General features: G+C 39.3%; 1 protein-coding gene across 1 annotated transcript in view; it reads right to left on the bottom strand.

Annotated features, from left to right (window-relative positions):
- FRY (FRY microtubule binding protein) overlaps window positions 1–20,718 on the bottom strand; it is a 461,448-nt gene that overhangs the window by 320,882 nt on the left and 119,848 nt on the right. The window lies entirely within an intron of this gene.

A 20,718-nucleotide genomic window follows, 5' to 3' on the forward strand; every position in this document is an offset into this window, starting at 1 on the left:
GGTGCCCTCTTTTACTGTATGCATCCCACCTGGCCTTAATTATCTTTTCTAGTAGGTGAAAGAGCAACAAACCAGCCCTTTGTCTTCTCCCAGGAACCTCTGAATCCTATTCTTCTTCTATAGCATTCTTGTATGTTTATCCTTTGACAACACTTTTTTCAGTGTTAGAACATTCTGAATGAGGTTGAAAGTGGAGAAAGAATCCGCATGTTAAAGAATCTCTTGTGTACTTGGGTAAAAACCTAGAATATAATTAATGTACTCTAACACTTTTAATTTTTTAAGGATGTTTTTGTTCTTCATAACACGACATCTTTTATCTAAGCACTACATGATCAGGTGATAAGGTCTCAGTTTCATTTAAATCATTTGACCACCTTGAATAGTGTATTTCTTTTGAACAGTTTCATTTATTATATGCTGTATTGTATATAACTGCATATATAGTTTTATATATATATATTATACATATTAGTCCATTTGCACACTGCTGATAAAGACATACCTGAGACTGGGAAGAAAAAGAGGCTTAATTGGACTTCCATTTCCACGTGGCTGGGGTGGCCTCAGAATCATGACAGAAGGCAAAAGGCACTTCTTACATGGCAGCAGCAAGAGAAAATGAGGAAGATGCAAAAGTGGAAACCCCTGATAAAACCATCAGATCTCGGGAGACTTACTCACTACCATGAGAACAGTATGGGGGAAACCGCCCCCATGATTCAAATTATCTCCGACCAGGTCCCTCCCACAACACATGGGAATTATGGGAGTACAATTAAAGATGAGATTTGGGTGGGGACATAGCCAAACCATATCATTTTGCCCCTGGCCCCTCCAAATCTCATGTCCTCACATTTCAAAACCAATCATGCCATCCCAACAGTCCCCCAAAGTCTTAAATCATTTCAGCATAGTCCAAAGTCCACAGTCCAAAGTCTCATCTGAGACAAGGCAAATCCCTTCCACCTATGAGCCTGTAAAATCAAAAGCAAGCTATTTACTTTCTAGATACAATGGGGGTACAGGCATTCGGTTAATACAGCTGTTCCAAGTGGGAGAAATTGGCCAAAACAAACGGGTTGCAAGGCCCATGCAAGTCTGAAATCCAGTGGGGCAGTCAAAATCTAAAGCTCCAAAATGATCTCCTTTGACTCCATGTCTCACATCCAGGTCATGCTGATGCAAGAGGTAGGTTCTCATAGTCTTGGGCAGCTCTGCCCCTGTGGCTTTCTGGGGTATAACCCCCCCTCTTGGCTGCTTTCACAGGCTAGCACTGTCTGTGGCTTTTCCAGGTGCACGGGGCAAGCTGTCAGTGGATCTATCATGCTGGGGTCTGGCCCTGTTCTCATAGCTCCACTAGGTGGTGCCACAGTCGGGACTCTGTGTGGGGGCTCCAACCCCACATTTCCCTTCTGCACTGTCCTAGCACAGGTTCTCCAGGAGGGCCCCACTCCAGCAGCAAACTTTTGCCTGGGCATCCAGATGTTTCCATACATCTTCTGAAATCTAGGTGGAGGTTCCCAAACCTCAATTCTTGACTTCTATGCACCTGGAGATTCAACACCACATGGAAGCTGCCAAGGTTTGGAGCTCACACCCTCTGAAACCGTGGGCTGAGCTGTACCTTGGCACCTTTTAGCAATGGCAGGAGCTGCTGGGACACAAGCCACGAAGTCCCTAGGCTGCACACAGCGTGGGGACCCTGGGCCCAGCCCACGAAACCATGTTTTCCTCCTAGGCTTCCAGGTCTGTGATTGGAGGGGCTGCTGTGAAGACCTATGGCATGCCCTGCAGACATTTTCCCCGTTGTCTTGGGGATTAACATGGCTCCTTGTTACTTATGCAAATTCCTGCAGCCAGCTTGAATTTCTCCTCAAAAAATAGGTATTTCTTTTCTTTTCTTTTTTGGAGACAGTTTGGCTCTGTTGCCCAGGCTGCACTGCAGTGGCACAATCTGGGCTCACTGCAACCTCCTGCCTCCCGGGTTCAAGCGATTCTCCAGCCTCAGCCTCCCAAGTATCTGGGACTATAGGCACCCGCCAGCACGCCAGGCTAATTTTTGTATTTTTCATAGAGACGGGGTTTCGCCATGTTGCCCAGGCTGGTCTCGAACTCCTGGCCTCAGCTGATCCACCCACCTCAGCCTCTGAAAGTGTTGGGATTACAGGCATGAGCCACCGCACTGGCTGGGTTTTTCTTTTCTACTGCATCATCAGGCTGCAAATTTTCTGAATTTTTGTGCTCTGTTTCCCTTTTAAAATAGAATGCTTTTAACAGCATCCAAGTCACCTCTTAAATGCTTTGCTGCCTAGAAATTTCTTCTGCCAGTACCATAAATCATCTCTCTCAAGTTCAAAGTTCCACAGATCTCTAGGGCAGGGGCAAAATGCCACTAGTCTTTTGGCTAAAATGTAACAGGAGTCACCTTTGCTCCAATTCGCAACAAGTTTCTCATTTCCATCTGAGACCAACTCAGCCTGGACCTTATTGTTCATATCAGTATCAGCATTTTCGTCAAAGCCATTCAACAAGTTTTTAGGAGGTTGCAAACTTTCCCACATTTTCCCGTCTTCTTGTGAGCCCTCCAAACTGTTGCAACCTCTGCCTGATACCCACTTCCAAAGTTGCTTGCACATTTTTGGGTATATTTTCAGCAACGCCCTACTTTATTGGTACCAATTTACTGTATTAGTTCGTTTTCATGCTGCTGATAGACATACCCAACACTGGGAAGAAAAAGAGGTGTAATTGGACTTACATTTCCACATGGCTGGGGAGGCCTCAGAATCATGGTGGGAGCGAAAGGCACTTCCTACATGGTGGTGGCAAGAGAGACTGAGAAAGATGCAAAAGCAAAAACCCTTGATGAAACCATCAGATCTCGTGAGACTTATTCACTACAGTGAGAACAGTATGGGGGAAACTACCCCCATGATTCAAATTATCTCTTATTGGGTCCCTCTCACAACACGTGGGAATTACGGGAGTACAATTCAAGATGAGATTTGGGTGGGGACACAGAGCCAAACCATATCAATATTTATATTATATATAATAACTATATATTATACACATAGTTAGTATACTACCACAAAATTTCTTTTTATTTTCACTGGGGACAGGTGAAAGGACTTTCTTGTACATATTGAATAACACGAATAAATGTTAGTATACCTGCTAATCTATAAGGTCTAAATTTTGATATATCTATGGGAGCTTTAAAAATCCAGAAAAACTTCTTTTCTTTCTTAAAAACAAAGGCTAGCTTTGGATATCAGAAAACTAAATAGGAATTCCTTTTTATACTTTGTATTTCTGTTGCAATAAACCTAACTGTCTAGAAACAAAAGCGCCCCTTGCAGAATAGGGAGAGATTGATCATAAGGAAATGCAAAAGAGAAAAGTACCTTAATAAAGACTGTTCTTACTTTTTATACAGGATGCAGATTGCTCCATTCTACTCTTCTACTTCCACATTAATGGAGCATCTGCTAAATGTCAGGCACTGGGCTTTGTGCCAGGGACACAAGATGTGGTTTGTGTCCTCAATGAGTCATAGTCTAGACCTGTACCATCCAGTATGGTAGCCACTACGTCCCATAAGGCTATCGAGCATGTGAGATGTACTGTGTAAAACACACATCAGATTTCAAAGACTAAGTATAAACAAAGAATGTAAACCATCTCATTAATCATTTTTATGTTGATAACATGTTAAAATAACAGCATACTGGACATACTGGGTTAAATATATTAAAATTAATATTTCCCATTTTATTGTGGCTACTAGAAAATTTAAAATTATATGTGTGGTTCACATTATGTTCCTAACGGACAACGCTAGTCTGGGGATGAAAGACACATAAATAATGTGGTAAGGACAGTGACAGAGGTAGCTGCAGGATATCATGGGAGCAGGAAGGGATTCCCATCTCAAACTATATAGCGAAGGGATGCGGGTGGGCAGTTGCTGGTATTAATTAACACTTCCTGGAAGGGTGACACATGAGCTTAGTCTGGAAGAATAACTAGGAGCTAGGTGAAGGGACTGGGACAAGGAAAGCATTGCAGATAGAGCAACATGTGTTATATCTGTCACTCAGTATTTGGCATGTAACACGTATGCAATATATGGAAGCTTTTACAGACACTGACAGGAGACACAGCATGGAGGATGAAGGGAACTTAAGCAGCTCTGGACCAGCAGTGGGGGATTTGGGGTTTTATCCCATAGGTGGTAGACAGATGAAAGTTTTAAGAAGGGGAGTAAGATTTTCGCATCAGAGAACTCTGCCTGGCAAATGATGGATCAAGGGAGACAAGGCTGGAGGCAGGTAGATGAGTTAAGTGGCTGTTGCAAAAGATCAGGTGAGAAATGATGAGGGCCTGAACCAGGTCAGTAGTAGTGGGGATCCAAGGAGGGCAGAGCGAAGGAATATTAAGGTCTGTGCAAAGCCCAGCATCTGGAACAAAGCTTGCACTTATAAATATCCACTGAATGGAGGAGGGAAGGATTCAGAACTGAGGTCAGAGTACTAAATTCCTCACAATATTTTGTGTCTTTCTTCTCCATCACTGAATCTTATTTTTAAATTACAACAAACATGAGTTAGAGGGAATAAAAGCCTAGTATAAATAAGCGACAGTAAAGGAATAGCCTGGGACTCTGAGTTCAAGTCCTCATGACCCCCACAAAATCACAAATGAGCACCCTAAAAAAACTACAAATGTGATCCAAAAAATGCTGCTATTAGTCTTGGAGGAATTATAACAAAGGGAAGAAGTGGTAAATTCCAAAGAAAGGTAAAAGGCGTATCGTACGAACTGTAAAACTATAGCATGAATTTTATTCTTTGTTCACATTCCAGGGCAAATTATAAAACAAGTAGTTTTTAAGAACTTTGAAAGGAAATCAACAATCATTAGCAACCAATAGTTATTCACTATATCAACCTCCTTTCATATCCTGGTAGAATTACCAGATTAAAAGACAAAAAGAAAATGTAGTAAGGAATGAGTGTCTATTATGTACCTTACACATAGACAGTTCTTGGCAAATATTTATCAAATGATTGAGTGAATGATTAACCATTACCAGTCTCCCCAGGCAGTTTGCTCCACATCCTATGTTCTAATAGCACTAAAGTATATATATATATCACACATCACATTGTAATTATTTTTATGTGTCTGTCACTCCCACTAGAACATCATAAAATTCTCCTGCCAGAGTCTTATTCATCATTTGTCCCCAGGGCCCAGCACTGTGCCTAAAATAGCATGGTGCTCAATTAGCATTTGTGAATTAAATAGAAAGAAATAAACAGAATGGATATATTCAAAGCTAAGAAAGGTTGAGAATAAAGTACTAAACTCTCTTTATAAACATTAATATGGAAGAACTAACCCTCCAAAGGAAATATAACCTTGAGCTGGATGAACGTAATAAAGAGTTCACCAGTCATTTTGGCAGTGCTCAGACCACATCTGGAGTGATCAGTGCCATATTTTAAGAGAGACCTCGAAAAATTGAGGCCCAAGATACTGAAAAGTATAAAAACAAGCTCCTAGAAAGAATGATTTTAAAACAGAAATATATCGTTGAGAAATCTAGAAGAACCAATATGCAAAGGGCTATTATCATGAAGAATACTCAACTTCATGTGCCTTCAGGGCAAGTAACTTGGTAGATGGTACGGGTAGGTTAATTTGACTGTGGTATGAGAAAAAAGTTCCAACAATCACAGTTGCTCACTTATGGAATAAACTGTTTGCAAAGAAGGGATCTCCTTGTCTTCAAAAATTTCCAGAAGAGGTCAAAGAAGCATTTAACAATTCACCAGAAGTATTGGGGCATCACAGCAGGCTTTCTTGGGATGGAAGAAAGAAGAGCTGAGGCCACCACCCAGTTTCCTTCAAATGCATGGCCTCCACAGCATTACTCCTTCTAATGCATGACTCTGTTATTGCCTTCAGTTTATATACTTCAAATTCCCATAAAATTTCCATTACATGCACTGTGTACTCTATCTTAAAATTCTTTCTTACTTTTACTTTGACTAAGCTGTTTGGATCTACTTCATTCTATGCAGCGTTTACCTATCAATAGGAATGTTAGCTTTCAATTACTCCTTTCACCAGTAGATGTTGGTTTGTTCAAATTTAAGTGCTCCCCTAGTTTTACAGTTAAATTATTGAGATAAAAAAGTTGTTCTCTTTTCAGAAAAACATGGCATTTAATTGCCATCCTTCATCATACCTCCATCTAAATTTCTTTTCATGCTTTTCCTCTTCATGTCTAGCTACACTCTAAACAAATGTCCCATCTTCAGAATTATCTTCATCAATTAAGCATTTAAATGCCCTTAGTGTAGGCTTTTAAGAACAGAAATATATATATGAGTAAACTAACTCAAAATATGATTGGCTAGATATTATATTTTTATCTGTTATTTTTGTTACAAACTGACTACTAAGTACAATGTCTTAGAGAGCAATTTTTTTGTTTGGAATGATTTCCAAACATAGCTGACTTCCTCACATTTTCCTTATGATATCCATTTGAGCAAAGAGAAATAAATATAAATACCATTTCTGAAGAAACTAGACGGAGAACAGAAAAGTAAGCAACCATATTGCAGTGACTAACTGGAATACGAGGCAGAATCCAATTCAATAATATAGAAATAAATAAAGAGTTATAATGGGCATGTGGTTTATTGGATAACAGTGGATTAAAGGTCTGAAGGTTTGAGATCTTCTGTTTCAGAAACATAATGGAGCAAATAACTGCCTCCTGTATAATTCCATGACACCTTGCTGATCTCTACCAGAGCAGTGCTCAGGCGTATATATTCCTAGGAACTGTGTTCTTGTCCAGTTTGCAACCCCAAAGTGGACAAGAGCCCCTGCCTCATGTAGGGCTTGGAACATTGGAGGTGCTTAACGATTGTTGAATGAATATATGAATAAATAAATGGACCTAGAAGCAGGTCAATGGTATGGTGCATGGTGGTAAGGTCGGACGAAGCATGAGCAATAGATGCCTTGATAGTTAAACCAGAACAGAGATGTTAAAAAGTTAATGTCAGCATTGAACTACTGCAAAGACCTGAAGAAAGGAATCTAGAGGAAATCAAATGGCTTTCAGGGAATAAGGAGCAGGTTACTGAATCCCTAGCCTAAGTCCCTGAGGTGAAAGTAGTCTGTCTATAAAAAACAAGGAGGCGCCAATATGTACCAGGCTTCCATAGCATTTGGGCCAGTACTAAAGGAAACAAACTTAAAATTGGCTGTATTTGGAGAGGAATTTGATGAGTACATGCTCCTTAGAGATGGACAAGGACTTACGGTGTCATCTCATCTCACCTCCACAAACCTCCAGATGAGGAAAACTGGACCACAGGGTCTGCTATTTGCCCTATGTCATAATGACATTTTGAGGCAGAACCATGATTAGAATCCAGATTTCCTGTTGCTTGGTTTGGATGCCCCTTCAATTCTTTACTCATCCTCCAAAAGAGAACCCCGATTACAACTCCTGCTTGACGAGGACCTTAGAGGCTCACCTTTCCCAAGGATCTCAGGATACACTTATACATCAAGGTTTCCTTAAATTTTCCAGAATTACCTGCCTGAATTATCTCACCAACAGTCCTTTTAACAGACTCTTTGTTTTCCGTCACACTTAGTTTTCCTAAGCCTATGTTTATCCCCAAAGCAATATAAAATGTATTTCAAAGTATTTTCTAATGGAGAAATAGAACTGTTCAGTACTATTTTTAGAATAAAATGGGTGTCTCAGTCATGGTTTGAAACTAAGTGCAAACCTCTGGGCTAGGAACTGGGAGCCAGCAGAGGCTCTGCTGGTGATCCTGCAGCTCTGTATGGGTAAATCCCACATCATGCAACTCCCATGGGGAAGCTGCTAGGACAACCTTGTGACTGTGTATCTGTGTGCGGCTACAGGTGGTGGAGCTCAAGGAATGTGTTATCTCCCCAAATCTCCTAACAACATATTTAATCAGGAAGAATTTGAAATTACTCAATTGTATTCCTCATTTTGGCTAAAAGCCACTGAATACTTCAAGTTTACTGGCCTTAAAGCAAATATGTGGACTGCAGCAAAGCATGAGGGACACTGGAAAACAGAGATGGAACACGGTCCAGGGGATGGAGTTCCACCCCAGAGTTTCTAAAAGACAAAATGACTCTGTGGGAATAGAATGTTTTGGGTGAAACTTAAGTGGGATTTCTAGTTTCACTCTTCCAGTAATCAGTCAGGATTCAACTACCTTAACTTACAAAGTAAATTACTTATAATTAAAAACTTAGAACTAATCTTGATTAAGGAGTGGATAAGGGCAAGAGAAACATTGTCAAGAAAGAAACACAAAATGCCCACTACTAAGAATAAAAAATGCAAACTTTTGAGGTAATTTGCTAAAACTTGCATGTTCACTTATTAAGCAAATAGTTTTACTTCATGATCATACGGGTCTTTTAAAGAAAATATCTATCGTCACTTTGGAGAACTATTTTTTTTTCAAAGAAGGAAATGAAAGGTTTTTTTTGTTGTTTGCTTTTGTTTGTTTATTTGTTTGTTTGAGACAGAGTCTCACTCTGCCACCCAGGCTGGGGTGCAGTGGTGTGATCTGGGCTCACTGCAACCTCCGCCTCCCAGGTTCAAGCGATTCTCCTGCCTCAGCCTCCCAAGTAGCTGGGACGACAGGAGCGTGCCACCACGTCTGGCTAATTTTTGTATTTTTAGTAGAGATGGAGTTTCAATATGTTGGCCAGGCCGGTCTCAAACTCCTGACCTCAGATGATCTGCCTGCCTTGGCCTCCCAAAGTGCTGGGATTACAGACGTGAGCCACTGCGCATGGCTGAAAGGTGTTTTTATAATAAAATTGCTGTAAAATTTTATGCAGTATTATGCTAACATTTAGTTAGTGCTATTGTAAAAACTTCTATCAAATACTAAACACTTGTCTCATGTTACTACAGTTCATCACAATCACTGAATCTTACAGTTAGAAGACAACTGAGGAAACTGAGGCCTGGGGGACTCATTATTCTAGATAGAGGCCCTGATGCACGCTGACAGAAGGCACAGTCTTACCAAAACATTAGAACCAGATTTTAAAATACATGAGGTAGTGGATATGTTAATTAGCTTGACTCAGTCATTTCATGATGTGTATGTGTGTGTGTATATATATTTATATATAAACATACTTTATACTCCATAAACATATGAAAGAAGTTTTGTCAACTTAAAAATTAATTGAAAAAACCCCAAAGTATAAAAGGATTATTATAGGCAAATGTTTGGTTTATGAAAATGAAGTTAGAACCTCTGGTTTCTGCAGCGTTGTGGAATACGTAACATGAACATCTTCCTGTTAAAATCACCCAGATACATGGGCTGAAATATGGGACACCATTTTTAACATGCATAGCTAAGTTTTTAGAAAAGGAGAAATTAAAGGGTTCCAGAAATGCCCCAAGAATTGAATACCAGTAAGCACATGAGGTGACGCCATGGTGGCCCTGGAAGGAGAGGCTGGCAACAGTGGCAAGTCTTGGGAACCTGGGAGCTTCAGTTCCAGGCTGACTGGAGACAGGAAATAAGGCCTTGGGCTCATGGCAAGATATATTTTTGTCAATAAATACGTATGTGGTGGCCGGGCGCGGCGGCTCACGCCTATAATCACAGCACTTTGGGAGGCCAAGGCGGGTGGATCACGGGGTCAGGAGATTGAGACCATCCTGGCTAACACGGTGAAACCCTATCTCTACTAAAAATACAAAAAAATTGGCTGGGCGTGGTGATGGGCGCCTGTAGTCCCAGCTACTTGGAAGGCTGAAGCAGGAGAATGGCGTGAACCCGGGAGGCGGAGCTTGCAGTGAGCCGAGATGGTGCCACTGCACTCCAGCCTGGGCGACAGAGCCTCGCCTCTGTCTCAAAAAAAAACAACATATATAATATGTTATATATATATATAAAATAAAATAAAAATAAAAATAAAAATTTAATAAATATATGTGGTAAAAATATGAAGGGACATCAAAAAGTTCATGGAAAAATGGGATTAAAAGATGAAAATTTTAAAAATGCAAACTTTATTTCTCAATATAAGCTCTATCAAGGTCAAGACACTTTTGCAAGTGATGATTTCAGCCATTTAGTCAATCCCTAAAGAACTGAGGGTCCTGGGAATTTGACCATGCTAATGCAGTCTTCTTTATATTAGTAACTGAAGAAAAATGGGCGGTCTTTACAGATTTTTTTAAGATTAGGAAAGAAAGAAACAAGCAAAAAAAATCAGAAGGAGCCAAATCTGGACTGTAAGGTAAATGCCTAATGATTTTCCATAAAAACTCAAAAAATTGCCCTTGTTTGATAAGTGGAATGAGCAGGAGCATTGTCATGGTAGGAAAGGGCTCTCTAGTGAAGCTTTCCCAGGCAGTTTTCTGCTAAAGTTCTGGCTAATGTTCTCAAAACACTTTCATAATTGACAGGTATTATTGTTCTTTGGCCCTCCAGAAAGTCAACAAGCAAAATGGCCTGAATATCCCAAAAAACTGTTGCCATGACCTCTGCTGTTGACTAGTCTGCTTTTGCCTTCACTGGACCACTTCCTTTTGGTAGCTATTGTTTTTTTGTTGTTGTTGTTGTTGTTTTTTTGAGACAGAGTCTTACTCTGTTGGCCAACCTGGAGTACAGTGGCACGATCTCGGCTCACTGCAACCTCCACCTCCCGAATTCAAGTGATTTTCGTGCCTTGGTCTCCCGAGTAGCTGGGATTACTGGCGTGAGCCAACATGCCCAGCAAATTTTTGTATTTTTAGTAAAGACAGGGTTTCACCATGTTGGCCAGGCTTGTCTGAAACTCCTGACTTCAAGTGATGAACCCGCCTCAGCCTCCCAAAGTGCTGGGATTACAGGCATGAGCCACCACACCTGGCCGGTAGCCACTGCTTTGTGTTTTGTGTTTAGAATCAACTGATAAAATTCATCCTCTTAAAATTCTTTGAAGAAATGCTTGAAGATCTTGATACCATTTGTTTAAAATTTCCATTGAAAGCTCTACTCTTGTCTGCAGCAGATCTGGGTGCAATGGTTTTGGCACTATCAAGTGGAAAGTTTGCTCAACTTTAATATTTCAGTCAGAATTGTGTAAGCTGTGTAAGAGGAATCAATTGCAATGTCTATGGTATCGGCTATTGTTCGTGCTGTTAATCATTGGTCCTATCCAATTAGGGCACGAATATGATTAATTGTTTTTCTTCACAAATTGATGTGGATGGTCTGCTGCTGTAGGCTTTATCTTTGACTTTGTCTTGTCTCTTCTTAAAACAAATTACCCATTTGTAAACTGTTGATTTGTTTGGAGGCATTATCCTCATAAACTTTTCATAAAGCATCAATGATTTAACCTTTCTTCCACTCAAGCTTCAGCACATATATGATGTTTGTTCTTGCTTCATTTTAGCAGAATTCATGTTGCTCTGACAGGGGCTCTTTTCAAACTGATGCCTTATCCTTCTTAGTGTGTCAAAATTTGAAATCCATGCATAGTTTTTTTCATAATATGCATTTTCCATGTACCTTTTAAAGTCCTCTTGTATAAAAAACACTTCATAGGAATAAAGTATACCAGTGTCAGGAGACAATGGTTACTTCTTGGGAGGAGTAATGGGGAAAGGATGGGGATAGAAATCTAGCTGTATATGTGAGGTGAGATTTACTTTCTTAAATATTAGCATTTTTCATTTTGAGGGTTGGTGTACAGCTATCTATTATAATATGTTTTATTTTTGGAGTGCTTTATAATTTTTTAAATTTAAAGAAAAAAACTAAAGCTAAAAAAATCACAAATAAAACAAGAGAAATTTATCTTACACATTAAAGGGAAAGACATATCCATTCTTGGGAGAATCAAGGAAGTTGGTACCCCGACCCAGTGATAAAGATCTTGGAGGTTTATGAGGGAGTTGACAGGTTTTTTAATTTTTTTTTTCTTTTTGAGACGGAGTCTCACTCTGTCACCAGGCTGGAGTGCAGTGGCACAATCTCAGCTCACTGCAACCTCCACCTCCTGTGTTCAAGCGATTCCCCTGCCTCAGCCTCCTGAGTAGCTGGGAGTACAGGCACGTGTCACCAAGCCTGGCTAATTTTTTGTATTTTTGTAAAGATGGGGTTTCACCATGTTGGCCAGGATGGTCTCAATTTCCTCACCTTGTGATCTGCCCACCTTGGCCTCCCAAAGTGCTGGGATTACAGGTGTGAGCCACCGTGCCCGGCCAACAGGTTTTTTTCTAATCAATGTTCAGGCTTTATAAAATCAAAGGTGCAGTTCAAATAATGGAAGAGTGGAAGATCAAAAAGAAATGCTCTACAGGAAGCTCAGCATTGAGGGAAATCCTTGAATATGAAATGACAATAGAGTAAGGAGGTGTCTTGAGCAGATCAGCATATGGTGAGCTGGGAGTGTTGTTGTTATTGTTGTTTTTTAGTCTTGGCTTTTCAAGAGTCCTCATCCAGCATATGCAGTATGTAACAGCATTTTACTGAGTCACATACACGCATGTGCATGCACATGCACAGACACACATGAACACACAGAGCCTAACTGGAGTACACTAGCTCTAAAGCAAGGGACAAATTAGGATTCTAGGATTCCTATCAAGCTGTAATTTCTATTTTATTCCAAGTTACTCTTCTAAAAAGATTTCTAGGCAGTCCTTTGGAAGCCAACTGAGAGTTTCAAAATAAATTTCACACGTTTTAAAAAATGGCAGGATCTACTAAAAGACAATACTTCAAAATCCCCATGTCATAAAATCTGTGTCTATTTACGTGTTCTATAATGATAATCTACCTAGGGGTACAAAAGAAACCAGTATGAAAAAAATGAGACTACCCAAAGAAGGAACTAAGGTGTCAACAAGTGGGAAATAACTCATCAGGTCTGTAAGGAATTCCAGAAAGCAATCAGAAATACTGGTTCTTTCCCTTTCTACTGTATTTCTAATGAGTTCCTGACACACCTTATTCCTATTTTTCCTGCTGCTCTTTTGCTTTTGGGTAAGGTTATGCTTCCTGTGTACTTCTCTCCCATCTTCTTACCTATTTTATATCTCTTACTCAAGGCACTGTTTGGCCATAGGTGATCTCTGGATTTTCCCCCAAGTGAGTACCTCTTACTGATCACCTTACACCTGAGCAATTATGTATAAAGCACCAGGCAAGGTAAATCACTCTGTCCTCATTTTACATGAGAAACTGAAGCTATGAGAGGTTAAGTCACTTGTCTAAGGCCAGACAGTATGCAAATGATAGATACAAGCCCAAATATTTCTGATTCTAAAGCGTGTGCTCTCTACTATACTTATGCCTTCATTTAACAAATATTTAGTCAGCACCTACCATGTGCCAAGTACTGTGCTAAGTGCTTGACACACAGTGTTGAACATGAAAACAAAAATAGAAATGATCCCTACCCTCATCCAGGCAGCAGTCTGCTCTCTGAAATGTTTCAGAAAGCCTCAGTGTAAAATGGCTCTGGAGCTGCCTATGCCAGAAAGCAGACATCAGTGACACTAGCTGACGTTTTAATTCCTGAGATTTCCAGCATAAAGTCCTCCAGAACCACCAAAACAATGTAGGCAAGGTTTTCATACTGGGGCTCCTCCCTCTAAACCACACAAACCTTTCATGATATCATGGTCCCTTTTTGATGATATCTGACTTTCATTTGTGACTATGATGGACACTAGTTTTCTCCAGATTTTTTTTCTGTATTATAATGTGATATAAACTATGGGTTCTTCCTCAGACTGTACTCCGGGTTGTTGGATCTGGGGCATTTCCCCAAGGCAGATTACCCAGCTAATGAAGGTCAACTCAAGGATTCATCACAATTAGTCTTTATTTCTTCATACAGCGCCTCTAGAAATATAGAAATAGTGCTGAATGTCTAGGCTCTGGATTCTTTTACGGTTCAACAATTAGTGTGGCTTTCATTCTGAAATTCCCTTATGAAAAGTGAAGGAAGAGTCACAAAAATTCCCTATACACACAAATATTTTCATCATAATATTGTTAGAGAGAAACAAATGTCCAATAGCAGGTACTTGGCTACAGATATCAACTGACATGGAATATTATCACACCATTAACTATTATGGTTATGGAAACAATGCAGTAATGCTAGTATGAATATAATATAGTGTTAATATAAATATTACACATACATATACGAGAAATAAGAATATATTTTAAATGTGAAAAAAATAATTGAAGAAAATGAACCAAAATATTTACAGAGTTGTATTAAGAATTATGTGGGTTTTTTCCTCTATTAGCACTAACAGTATAGTAAAAGACAGATTTGTAGCTATTCCTTCAGCCTTTATGATTTCAATACATTTTTATAATAAGCAGCCATATAACTTCAAGTATAGCCTGACTGTAAAGGGCCCAACAAATCGAAGGTTGAAATCTGCCTGCATAGTGCTGTCTTGGTCATTTTAACTCTCTTTGCCTCCATTTTCTTATCCACAGAACAAAGAAAATAAAGATATCTATCTCATAGGTTTGTTTGAAGGATTAGATGAGTGAATATTACTAAGAAGCCAAGCACCGTGCCTGGCACACGGAAAGAAGTTGGTGAGAGTTAGCTGTTACTCGTGTATACACATGGCAGTATGCCATTTACAGATCAGGATGCAATCATTCATTCATCCGTCCATGTATTCATTTAACACATGCTCACTGAGTCCTGCCTAGGTGTCAGACAATATTCTAGGTGTTCTTAATAACAAGGCAAATTAGGTGGTACTTATCCTCAAGGAGCTCACAGTCTAATGAGGGACACGGGCAAATGACTAGAACGAACGTTAGAATGAACCTTAGAACCAAGGTTGGCAGAGGATGCTAGGGAGTACTTTGAAGGAACTTAACTCAGCTTGGATCCCAAGGCATCTTCCCAGAAGGGCTCACACCTAAGCCATGTTCGGAAAGAGTCTTGGAGTTAATTAGGACAAGGAAGGCATTGGTGGAACAGGGAAGGAGGAAGGACCACACCGAGTGGGGAAAGGCACCCGAAGGTGGTGAAGCGCACGAGTCTGGGAAGTCAGCGATCACCTAGATGGCACCTGCGTCAATTACATCGGGACTTCATGAGGAATCTTATCATCTGAGCCAGGCCTTTCATGGGATGAGGCTTTACAAGGCAAAATTATTATCTGTGTCTGTGCATGTCCATGTGTCATCTCTTGGAAATGCCGTCCTATGCTGTTCTCGAGTCAAATCTCTGAATAATACAATACCATGTGTTAAAATAGATTGAGGCATCACCCAGTGAACAGCTGTGTCTTCTAGCTATCAGGACTTTGCCGAACAAAAATATCTCCATGTGAGTAAGAATGAATTATAATAAGAATTCCATTCGTATTTTGTCATTTTTATTGTACCAAAAAATATGTGTTTGTTACTTTCTCTATAGGAGATGACATTTTGCTGACATATTTGGCTAGTTCACAAGATAAGAAATAAGATTCAGGAAATGTATCACAGCAAAAGGATGAGGAGAAAAAAAACTAGATGATGCTACTTGAAATTTTTATAGCTTCTGTTCTTCTTGAAAATAATTCAAAACATATAACAAATCAAATACACCACTGTGGAAAATTCCATTTCTTGGTGGTGTGGGAGGGTGGGGTGTGCCATAGAGGAAAGAGCCCAGGGTATGCTTGTACTAACTGCTCGCATCACTCCCCGGCTGGAGGCCTGAATTATCCCAAATTCTGAGCTTTCACATTTTATAAGCCAATGGATTTTTCTTGTATCAGAATGGAATATCTGTATACATAATTACCATCTTTTAAAATTTGATGCATAGATCATAACTGTTGAATTATTTATTAAGAGTTAAATTATCCTGATTATTCTAAAAATAATGTTACTAGAATAGGTTTTAAAATTGCTCATTTTCATTCTTTAAAAGCTACACTATGATTTGTTAAGTTAGATATACAGTCCATTTGAAACAGCAGTTGCACGAAAACTTACATTCCCTAGTACTGACAGCAATGTGAATCTTAGCCTATGGAAGCATAATTTTATAAAACGGTCAGTGCCTTAATGGGGAAAAGGGGGCTATTTGAAATTCCTTTTGCAATTTTCCTTTCATAAACTCTACATATAACATTTAAACTGTCATCATGAATGCACATATATATTTACATGGCTGTAAATCTGTCAAATTAGAGCCATTTGGAGAAGATTCTCACAGAATTCTTAAAAGGTCTCAGAGTTGATAACAAAACATTGGCTCGAGAGCTAGGAGACTGAAATTATTTTTATCACTTTACCCCAAATTTACTGAATAGCCTGGAGCCAAGCAGTGTGCAAAAAGTGACCTTGCACACTGCCCAATTTAAGGGGAATGCTCTGGGAATCAGACAATAATTTTAAGATGCTTGGGATAGCTGGTTTGAGAGAGATAAACAAAAATGCAAACAGCTCCTTATAGAGAACCTGTCTAATGTGTATTATTACTGAAGCACAGGAGTTTAAAAAAAAAACAAACCAAAGATTTAAAAGATTGTTTTGTGCTTTCCCTGTTCATTTCAGTGAGTAGCATGATCATCCAATAAACTGCATAATCTAGATACGTTGGTCAGAGGTAGATATATTTAAAAAAAGAAATTAGCATTTATTAGTTACCTACTATCTACTAGGCACCTAAATGTGTTATCCTTTTAGCCTTCACAACCATCCTATTTTATAGATGATGAAACTGAAGTTCACAAAGGCTAAGTAACTTATCTAAAATCACAGAGTTAATGGAATCTATCTGTTGATTTCTCTATTCTATATCTCTTCCATCTTCACATCCTTGGCCAATGCTTCCAATAGACTATTGAATCTTTGAATTGCACCTTCTGAGTATTTCTTGAGTATGTACCTCTGTCTCAGTTTAAGCCTTTACCATTTCTTGCCTAATCTAATACATGAGGAGTTTCTAATGGTTTCTTTGGTTCTGAAGTTCATTATTCTTTTTGTACAAGAGCATTTAGTCTTAAGAGTTATTTTATTCTAAACACAAAACTGTTTATGTCATTCTCATTATATATCTTTCTTTATCCCTGGTTTATGAGTTACTTATGAGCAAGGGTAATATCAGCAAGATAGCAGACTAGAAGCTATAGACCCTCGTTTCCCTACAGAAACGCTATATAAAGAGAAACCCAGGGACCAACGTAGCCTTGTAGGAACTCTAGAAACCAGTTAAGAAGCTGCAACAACCAAGTGAGTACCTAATTCAAAACAAAAAACAAAAGGACACCAAACTTTTGAGTCCCATTGTTTTGACAACAGGATGTTTTGTCACCTTACTCCCCAACATAGCACGGTATACCACCCAGTCTCACTTCCTCTCTCAGGGGAGAAGAAAAAGAGTGGAACTTGCTTGCAATCTTATGGCTTGTTTGGCAGCTGTCCAAGGGACTGGTTTCTGTTTGACCTGACTAGGAGCACTGAAGGGAATAGTAGCATAACTGGAATATCAATTGAAGGCTGCTGAAAGTAGTGGCAGGAGTAGTGGGTTTTGAGCTGCAAGGAGATTACACCTGTGGGCAAAATATTATGGGCAGAGGAATACAATATAACATCTAAGGCCCTGAGAAGAAGCAGAGTGAGACTCTTAGAGAAATTAAGACATTTAAAGCATCTGTGTATAGAGGGAAATTGGGGGGGAAACACATGTGCCGGCCCTGGGAAGAGACATTTCCAGAAAAAATCTGAAAGGACCTTGAGATATCATGAGAGCCTGATTATTGGAGGTCTTCCCTTGCATAGAGCCAGTCTGCAAAGACTTGGAGAGAAGGCTGTTCTTTCAAATGCCCAATTTTCAACAAAAAGTCACAAGGCGTACAAAAAAGAGGGAAACATGGTCCACTCAAAGGAACAAACTAAATCTCAAGAAACTGACTCTAAAGGAAACACAGGCCTTGGATTTAACAAACACTTTGAAACAACTGTCTTAAATATGCTCAATGAGCTAAAGAAGAACACAGACAAGCAACTAAATAAAATCAAGAAAATGATGCACGAACAAAATGAGACTGTCGACAAAGTTTTTAAAAGAACCAAACAAAAATTGTAGAGTTGAAAAACACAATAACTGAGATGAAAAACTTGGTAGAGGCTGGGTGCAGTGGCTCATGCCTGTAATCCCAGCACTTTGGGAGGCCGAGGTGGGTGGATCACAAGGTCATGAGCTCAAGACCAGTGTGGCCAACATGGTGAAACCCCATCTCTACTAAAGATACAAAAAAAAAAATTGGCCGGGTGTGGTGGTGCATGCCTGTAATCCCAGCTACTTGGGAGGCTGAGGCAGGAGAATCACTTGAATCTGGGAGGTGGAGGTTGCAGTGAGCCAAGATCGCGCCATTGCACTCTAGCCTGGGTGACAGGGAAAGACTCCATCTCAAAAAAAACAAAAATGGAAAAATTATTGCTAGAGGAGTTCAACAGCAGGTTTGAACATGCAGAAGAATGAGTAAACCTGATGATAGGTTATTTGAAATTATTATCTGATTAAGAAAAGAAAAAGGAGTGAAGAAGAATAAACAGAAACAAAGGAATTTATGGGACACCATCAAGTGGACTAATATAGGCATTATGAGAGTTCCAGAAGGAGAACAGATAGAGAAAAAGACAGAGAGCTTATTTGATGAAATAACAACTGTAATCCCCGTGGTGACTACTAGGAAAATAGAATATACAATAAGAAAATGAGAAGGCAATCAAAACATGTCACTACAAAAAAATCAAGTAAACACAAAAGAAGAAAGGCAAAAGGAAATGAGGGACAAATAGCTATAAGGCTTATAAAACACAAATAACAAAATGGCAATAGCAAGTCTTTATTAGCAATTGCTTTAATTTTAAATAAATTAAACTCCCTAATTAAGAGACATAGATTAGCATAATGGATTTATAAAAAACTGAATCCAACTATATGCTGAGACTCATCTTAGATCTGGGGGGACACACAGGTTGAATGTGAAAGAATGAGAATAGCTACTCTCTGCAAATAGCTGCAAAAAGAGAGCAGTGGTGGCTATATTAATACTAGACAAAAAAAGACTTCAAATCAAAAAGTGTTATAAGAGACAAAAAAGGACATCCCAAAATATAAAAGGATCAATCCACACCCAAAATATAAACACCTCCCCAAAATATAAACATACATGTACCAAACAACAGAGCTCCAAAAAATATGAAGCAAACACTGACGGAACTGAAGGAAAAAATAGCTCTATAACAGTAGTAGGAGACTTCAATACTTATGAGCCAGATCTAGACCAGTGTTTGGCAGGTAATAGGTACTCAAAAAGTGTTTGCAGAATAAATGAATGATTTATTGCATGATTCTATGAATTACAGTCATGAGGAGAAAAATGTGGAGCAAAGATCAGAACAATAAAAATTACAAGTATTACTAATACAAAAATGAAGATTAGATAAGGAAAGATGATCTTAGTTGATGATGGAAAGGTCAAAATTGGTATTCAGGGACTCCTTGGAAGACGTATTCATTTTTAAAGATATTTAGAGAGATAAATAAAACATCACACTTAAAAATAGCATCCATGAGCTGGGCATAGTGGTTTATGCCTATAATTCTAGCACTTTGTGGAACCAAGGTGGGAGGATCACCTGAAGCCAGGAGTCAAGCCCAGCCCAGGCAACATAGCGAGACCCCATCTCTACAAAAAAAAAAAAAAAAAAAAATGAACCAGCGTGGTGGTCCACAGCTGTAGTCCCAGCTACTCAGGAGGCTGAGGTGGGTGGATCACTTGAGCCCAGGAGCTTGTGGCTGCAGTAAGCTACAATTGTGCCACTGTACCCTAGCCTAGGTGACACAGCGAGACACTGTCTCTAAAAAAAAGAAAAAGAAAAATTGTGCACATGGTTTATATGTTTCTGGGTATTATACCTATTGTATCTACACATTGATATATAATACTAATAATTTAAATGTGAAAGTAACATAAGCATAAATAATTGTAATGGGAAGCACAGTAGTTGCTGTTAGGTGTTGAAGGCTACCTAACTCCAAAGATTTAGTGTAAGCAGAGCATTCAGGTACTCCTGCAGAAAAACCTAACTGGGCTTCACTTCTTTGAATGACTGTTTAACCTCATACAAGTGAAAGTGGCTTCAGATAGAACTTTTCCAGTTCACTGCAGTCACCCTTGGAAACTGCAGTATGCATAAACAAAACTTCGGAGACTGGGAATTCCCCGATAAGAAAGGAAGTCAAAGTCAGTAAAACTAAAAGGGTTTGTATAGCATTTTCATGGGGCCTTTACTACTTCACTTTTGGCAGATACACCTGGGTGTTTGGAAAAGCTATTGATGGAAACAAGTAACAGATTAAATCCTTCTGTGGGCTGATTAGTGTTGCTGTAACAACAACAAATATTGTTTTGCATGAGCAAAAATGGAACTCCAAATGTGGCCAGACATAAGGAAATTGTGGCAAAAGTCACAAGAGAGGTCAGGAGAGAAAGTGTGAGTGGATGAAGATGAAGGCACTCCCCTTGCCAGAAAACGAAGCATCAGTCTGTTAGTAGTATCTTTACACAAAAATATCCAGTATTTGATAGCATGACAGTGTGACTACAGTCAA

This window comes from Hylobates moloch, unplaced genomic scaffold, assembly GCF_009828535.3.
Source record: "Hylobates moloch isolate HMO894 unplaced genomic scaffold, HMol_V3 SCAFFOLD_4, whole genome shotgun sequence".
Classification (NCBI taxonomy): domain Eukaryota; kingdom Metazoa; phylum Chordata; class Mammalia; order Primates; family Hylobatidae; genus Hylobates; species Hylobates moloch.